This window comes from Mercenaria mercenaria, chromosome 13 (genome assembly GCF_021730395.1).
Source record: "Mercenaria mercenaria strain notata chromosome 13, MADL_Memer_1, whole genome shotgun sequence".
NCBI lineage: Eukaryota > Metazoa > Mollusca > Bivalvia > Venerida > Veneridae > Mercenaria > Mercenaria mercenaria.
In genome coordinates this window covers 72475010-72482795 of record NC_069373.1, presented here as the reverse complement: position 1 = coordinate 72482795, position 7786 = coordinate 72475010, and positions in this window count along the sequence as shown.

The window sequence follows — 7786 nt, the reverse complement described above, 5'->3', positions numbered from 1 at the left end:
TTTTAAAAAAAAAAAATAAACTCTTAAACCTGCAGATTATCATTTTTTTAACATTTTAAAAAAAAAACTTAAAAGCGAAAACTTTAAAATGGGACGAAAAATTTTTGGGGACACAACTGTATTCAGTTCTTTCCCCCGAGCGGGCCCTTTATAACTGAGCTTGATTTATAGTATTGTTTGTTTTCATAGATCTATTAAATATATTTTGGGTTGACGCATGGGAATTCACATGCACAAAAAATGGCCCGGGATTATAAGAAGAGTTTATATTTAATACATGCAATGATGTTGTGGCCCCAAAAATGGGTTTTTTATACATTTGAGTAGCTGGCCTTTTTTAATTGTAGCGGGGGGGGGTATATGGGCTATCTAGGCAACTGTAGGTTCGGGGGGGCCCGCGTTTTAGCATTTTTTTTACACCCTTTGGGCTTTTTCTAGATGGCCCTCGTTTTCTCTTTTCAAAAGGGCCCCATATTTATTGTGTAGGCAAAGTCCCGCTGTGCTTTAAATAATAACGGTTTCGCCACAGAGTCATTCACTTTTTGCCTATATTTTTAATGTCTAGCAAGCATTTTAAAAGTACTTTCTGTTTAAAACCCAAAAATAAAACAAAATAATGATACAATGTATAATAAAATTTCCCCTGGTCCAAAAGAACAGAACTTAACTAGGTAGTATCAAAAATTTTAGTAGATTTTCTTGGGGTGTCAGTGTTAGTTCCTTGAATGCGTTCTAGTATTTTTTGGGGGGCTTGGGAAAAAATTTTTAGATGTGTAGGTAAATTGGTGTTAATTTTTTGTTGGGTTTTCAAATGTTTTGTTCTGGGGACTTTTCTTGTTATTTCTGGAGGCATCAGTGTTAGTTTGGAGTGTCGTTTTTAGGTTTTTTTTTAGTTTTGAAGGCACCCGGGGTATTTAAAGGGGGTTGGTGTCTAGTGTAGTTTTTGTTTTGAGTAAAGGATGTTGGATCCAGGGGGTTTTTTGGTTCGAATTTAAAACAAAGGTTGTTTCTTAAAAAAAAAAACATTCTATGTGTGGGCATTATTGTGTCTTACAAAGGGTGAAAAGGGTTTTTTACCACAGTGGCCCCTATTCTTTAGAAGTTGTTTTATAAACTCATTGTATTTTTTAGGGGTTTAGGGCACCCTAAATTTGTTGCTAGTTAAGGGAATTTGCTTTGGGCCCTGACTTGCGGGCAGAATATTTGTCTCAGTCCTGATGGCCCCTCCCAAACGACGGGCTTAGACTGACCAAAAAACCCGTTGACCAGATTGAAAAAATTCCTTTAAAATTTTATTTTCAGAATCTGTCTGCTTTTTAAGCATGACATTCTATGGGCCATTAAATTTTTTTATTTATTATAGTTTTTTATGTTTGAAATATTTACAAAAAAAAAAATAAAACTGGAGAATGCAAAGGGTTTTCGAGGGCACAAGCAAAAAGTGTCCAAAAAAAAAAAAAATTTTATGCAAAATTTAAATTTTCCCGGGGCCCAATGTACGTTGTTTTTTCCATTTTATAACACTTTCCCCCCTTTTGACCAAGTACCCTTTTTGCAGCCTTTCTTTTATAATAAAAAATTTACAAAGGCATGTGAAATATTTTTTTTGCCCTCACTGGGGGAAAAAATTTTTTAAAACGTTTAAAAAAGATTAAAGTTCTATTTCAATGGGAAAAAAGAATGAAAAAATGTCCACAAAGTCATCTTTTTTTTTTTAAAAAACTTGTAAAAAATTTTGTCGAAATTTTAAGAAAAAGGTTCCCTTTTAAATATCTGGATTATGCTATTTCAAGGGCGTCTTGCCCTTGGGCAGTTTTTAATTTAAATTTTTTAGGAAAACTGGGAAAGGAAAAGTCCCAGGGGCCTTTAAACCTGTTTAAAAAACCAACATATACAATTTACAGGGAAAAGGTGGGTTTTTGGGCTGCGTTTTTCCATTAAAAAAAGGGGTTTTGATTTGCCCCTTTAATTTAAATCTTCAGGTTTGAAAAAGTGATTTCCAAACCACGGGTGTTTTTATTTTCTGTAATTAAAAAAAAAAAAAAAACAAAAAATTTTTTTTTTCCCCCCACCCACGAATTTAAAAATGTTTAAAAGGGGGTGTTTAGTTTTGCTATTTGCAAAATGATAGAGATAGATGTCAGGGAAAGACACAAATGTATGAAAAAACCCTTTTGTGTTTTTTTTTCTTTCAACCCAATTTTGACGACCTTTTTTTTAAAGTCTTTCTGGGTTTAAAATTTGTAGTTTTTGTAATTTTTGTTCAGAAATTTTAAAGTTCTGATTTTGGGACTTATTTTTTAAAACGAATTTGTTGGTTTTGGTTTCCCAAAACCTTTTTTTCAAAAGCCTTTTTTTTAAGAGTTTTTCTTATCTGCAGGGTAACGTTTTTTTACCCCAAAAATTTTAATTGAAAAGCACATGTATTTCAAGACACTGAGAAAAAAAAGGTGCAGTGAGGGGTTTAAAAATGCATTTTTTAGTTCATTTAGATTGAGATACTTTTTATTTATTTAAACTTTCAACAGAATTTCCCGCAATATGGGGTAACTTTAAAAGTTCAAGTTTGGGTTTATAGGGTTTTTGGGAAAAATGTGTGGGGTGTTTTATTTTTTAATTGCTGTGTCAAAATATTAATTTTAATGGCAGAAAGAAATTTAAAAAACCTATGACAAAAAACGGGTTCCCGTCATAAAATACAAATTTTAAAATTAGTTCATAATTATTTCAAAAATTTTTGGAAAAATATTTTTGGAAAATTAATTTTCTCTGTGTGTACGCCCGTTCGCCTTTTCTGTCTGTCTGTTTGTTTGTTGTCCTTTTGTCTGTCCATTGAATTAAATAAGGAAAAAAAAACCCTGCTGAACTTTTTAAAAAAATTTTACATGGAAAATTGAACAATGTAGAAGGTGTCTGAATAAAAAGCGATCGTGGAAATTTCCTACAGTTTTCAGTAAGGAAGTGGATGGAAAGAAACATTAAGGCATATACCACGGGATAAAAAAATTTTTGTCAGTAAATGTTCGAGTTTGTTTAAAAAAGTTCGTTGTTGTTGGGTTTTTTTTTTTCTATATGAGATGGTCCGTTTTTTCTTTTATTCAACTAAAAAGTTTCAAAACAGACTATTTTCATTATAAAGTTTATACTTTAAATTATCATTCAAAATGCAGAGTAGGAAATGAAAATAAAAAAATTTTTTTTTCCCTTTTTTTAAAAAAATTTTGTAAAAAATTTTTCATCCAAGAAAAGGGAAAAATTTCACCCAAAAGACTAGTACAAATTTTCAAGCATATTCCGCATTCCAATTTTATAGTATACTAAGTTTCCCCTTTTTAAAAATCTGAGACAAAATTTTAAATTTTTAATAAAGGCTTTATTACATAATTTAAAACCCGCGTTCGGTTTTCAATACATTTTAGAAGAAATTTTCAATGGAGGTATGCACAGGGAGAAGTCCCGTATATTTTCGAAAAAGAAACCCAAAATTAAAGGCCAATAATAATTTATTCAAGTTAAAACGAAAATTTGGTTTGACTTTAAAATGTTTGGGTTTTCAACTATAACGATGCCCAATATCCAAAAAAATGTATTTCAAACATAGGGAAAGGGAAAAAGTGTTTTGACTGCAGTTAAGGGGTTTCAAATATTTCTTTTTAGTGTTGAAAAGTTTCTCGGGCAGCTCATTGTTTTTATTACTTGCTTTGTTAAACAAATTTAAAAAATTTTATTTAAAACATTAAAAAAAACAAGTAAAAAGGGCCCTTGGGTGGGTGCGTGTGAGTTAAAAAAAAAATTTTAAAAAGCTGAAAATCCCCTGTTTCAATTAACCGAATGCCATGGAGCAGATTTGTGAAAAACTCAGTGTTAAGTATGGGAAAACCAAACCCCTTTTTTTTTTTAGGGGTCTTAAAACCTTTTACTACCATTCACGCGATAGCGGTTTTTAAATGTCCACCCTTTTCCACGGAAGTTTAGACGGGGCGGATTAAACCAAAAAAGTCAGCCCAACTTTACTTTTTTTTTCTTTTTTGTGGTTTTTTTTTTTTAAAAAATTTTGTTTGATGTGCAAGGTTTATTATCGTTTTTAATCCCCCTTTTTTGTATTTAGAGCTTTAGAAAAAATTTCTCCCTTTGGGAAATTTTCATAGGTTTCAACAGGGAAAAAAACATGTATGAAAGCACACTGCTAAATTTAAGCACGTGCTAACTCTGTCTTTTTGGGAAAAAAAAAACTTCGCATTTTTAAAAAATGGTCGGAAAAGGCGGGTATGCCTTGAAAGATTGGGCCAAATAAACAAAATAATAAATATGACCCATGTTTTATTTCTTAAATAACCAAGTGCAGCCTTGAGTATCGGGTTTTTTTTTTTTTTAATTAAAAAAGACCCTTTAAAAAAGGGGCCCTTCCCCCATAATTAATTTTTAGCATGACGGGTTTTTTTGTGTAGCTATGAAATTTTTCTCTAGTTTTAATGAATTTTTTACTAAAATTGTAAAGGGGGGAGATGTTTTTTTGACTTTGATAATAAATTTTTCTTTTTTTTTTCATTTTCAATAGCCCTTTATTTTTATTATTATAATTGTAATCAAGTCTTAGTTTAATGTTTTCAGTAAATTGTGAAGGAGAAGATGTTTGCGGTGGGCTTTGTTTATAATTTCCCTTTTATTTATTTTCATTTTCAAATGTCCTTTTTTTAACAAAGGCATTTTAAAATCGAAATAAAAAGATTCTAAAGATATCATATATAAAAATCAAGGGAAACTCGATTATGTGTTTGAGGGTAAAATTTAATTAAAGAAAAAAACTAAATTTGTTTTTAAAGATTTAAAAATGTATGTTCAAACATCAGCAATGTTTTACATACCCTTTTTTATTAGGAATTTACAAGTGGTAAAGGGGAAAACAAAAACCGGGTTTGACATGGACAGATCTAGTAACTATGCTTTCTTTATCGGCTTCCATCATTTAATTTTTCAATCACTTTTTTTGGATGAATGTTTGGTATTTGATATCTTATTCAAGCAGTCCAGATAAACAGCAAAAATCCCAATTTTTTTTAAACCCAAAGTTTCGTTTTTTTTTATTTTTTAGACTGGGCTTCTTGGCTTTTTTTTTTAAATGTTTTTCCGCAAAATGTCTGCCCGGAAAAATTTTGATAAATTCCCTTTCAACCCGATTAAGGGCCCTTCTTTGATATTTCATTTATTTGTTTTCTTGAAAATTCAGCGCTGTTACTGCTTTCTTTATCTGGGGACCCCCAACACTATTTTACACCCTATTGCGATTAAGGGGAAAAAATTCGTTCATACAAAGCTTGCGTCACGAAATTTTTTTTATCTAAAAAAATATCTAACAAAAAATTAACATAAACCTCTCCCCGGGCTTTGCCCCTCGCCCCAGAGTTTTCCCGTATACGGGGACTTGAACCGATTGATTGTAATCGTTTGCGCTTTAAAAATTTTTTCATAAAATTTTTAAAAGCTTATGGTTTTTGTTGTTTAAAAAATGATCGCCAAAGTGTATGTTTAGATGGTGACACAAAAGAACAAACAAATTAAAAACGTGACAAGAATTGATCAGCAAATGAAAATAAGCCCTCCCAAAAATACCCGAGATGTTTTTTTTTCGTGACCCCGGGCCTCTGACCTTTTTCTTGGGGGGAACGATTTGTTTACCCGGGGGATAGGTAAACGCATAAACTTTAAAAATTTAAATTGAAAGCGTTCAAACATAAAATCAATATTCCGTAACCCAAAATTTATATTTCCCCTTTCGCACACCCCAGTAGACGAGAGAGAGAGGGGAGGGGAGTTTTATCGGGGAAAATGTTTTATGTTATAGCGCCAAAAATAAAACTATTTTTTTTTTACTTTCGGGTTTAAAGAAATGCACTTCTTTCCCGCACATTTTTATTTTTATATGTGATAAAAATTACATTGTTATCTGCCCCCCAATATTTGCTTAAGGGAAACCTCAAACGGGTTTTGTCGCTGGCCTGTTTAAAACGACATGTTTTTTGTTTCGCTATTTCATTTTTAATTGCGGTAAACTGAATTTTTCATTCCCGCGGGGGCCCTTTCACATTGGGAAAAATAAAAATCAACGGTCTGAAAAAGATCCGAGATATGTTTTTTCCCTTCTTTGGGCCCCGGCGGGAAAGAATTCGTTTTTTTTGTTTATAAGCGGCGATGAATAAAGAAAATTTCTGAGATACATTTACATATCTTTTTAACCCTTTTGTGCAACGGAAAATTTTTCCCCGTACTAAAATGCCCTTTCGTCCCAGAGAAATCGCCTTTGCCCCTGCGGCGTTTCTTAATTATATGGGGCTTAAATTTTATTTTTATTCTTCCAGGTTTTGAAAGTATTTTTTTTAAAAACTAAACGCAAAAAAGGGTACTCGTTTTTATGACGAGCTTAACGCTTTTTGAAAGTTTAGGGGGGTTTACAAAAAAACGGTTTTGAACTAATACGAGTGTTTTTTTCTTGGCCCCGGCGGGACGAAATTTTTTAACGAGGGTAAGCGGGGGTTGGGAAAAAACAAAGTGCTGAGTTTCATTTAGAGATCTTTTTAAATTAGGTTTCGGGCCCAATTTTTCACGTTTCAAATATGCCTTCGTACACAAAAAAATCGCCCTTTGCATTGCGCGCGTTTCTTTAATTTTTAATTTTGTTTGTTAAAATCTTTGGATTCTGGGAAAGGGATCTTTAAAGTATTACAATAACTTTTTAAAAGCAAAAAATATTCGATTCCATTTCGAGCTTAACGCTGTGAAAGGGTTTAGAGGGTTCCCAAAATTTTTGTTTTATTCTTGAAAATGATTATTTGGGATTTGGATACAGTTTTTCGGGCGGGAAAAAAGTAAAAGCATGAACTGCCTGAAATTATGTTTGCTTTCCCCCAAGGGTTACGTAACCCGTCCCGCATGATAAATGTCAATATTTGCTTTAGGCCCTTTCCAAAAAAAGGTTTTAAGCAAAAGGACCCTCAATTTTTTACTTTTTAAAAATACCTCAAAAGGTTTTTTAGTTTCAAAAAACTTTTCCTATTTTTAAAAAATTGCAACAGTGTAAATCTTTTTCAACATAGAAGGAAAATTTGGGTGTTTTCTTTAAAAAACACTTTTTAAAAATTTTTTCTTGTTTTTTTGCCGTATAGATGAAATTTTAATTCGTTATCCCAATTTAAAAAAAGCTTAGAATACAACGTTATTCAAAAAGGGATGGGGACTGGGGTTTATGTAAAACCCAACATAAAATGAATAAAAAATATAAATTTTTAAATATTCATAGGGAAAGGGGGAGAAACGTACGTAACAGGTTCAAATATCAGTTCACAGAAAAGAAGATTTCATGCGGTTTTTTTGGGCGGTCTTGTTTTTAAGGCTGTGCTAAATGTGTTTTATTTCTTTTTAAAAAATATTAATTTTCAAAGCCCTCAAAAGAACTACGAAGCCCGCAATGAAAAAAAATTGGGAAAGCACGACGAGTGGCGAAAAAGCAGCTTTCTTCTGCGCAAGGGTTTTAAGATTTTGTTGTTTATTTATCTGTACTTACCGCAATAGGGCAACCCTTAAAAATGGAAAAAAAAATCCCGATTGGAAGAGGCATATAATGATGGTGAAAAAATTCCATCGCCATTATTAAAATCTATAAGGGAAAGGAATTAGAAAATGAAAGCAAACCAAACAAAATAATTATAGACCGTGCCCTTTTAAATCTGTTTAGGGAGGTAGGATTAGGTGCACAAAACCCCACGGCCCGTAGTGAAAATTGCTTTATTAA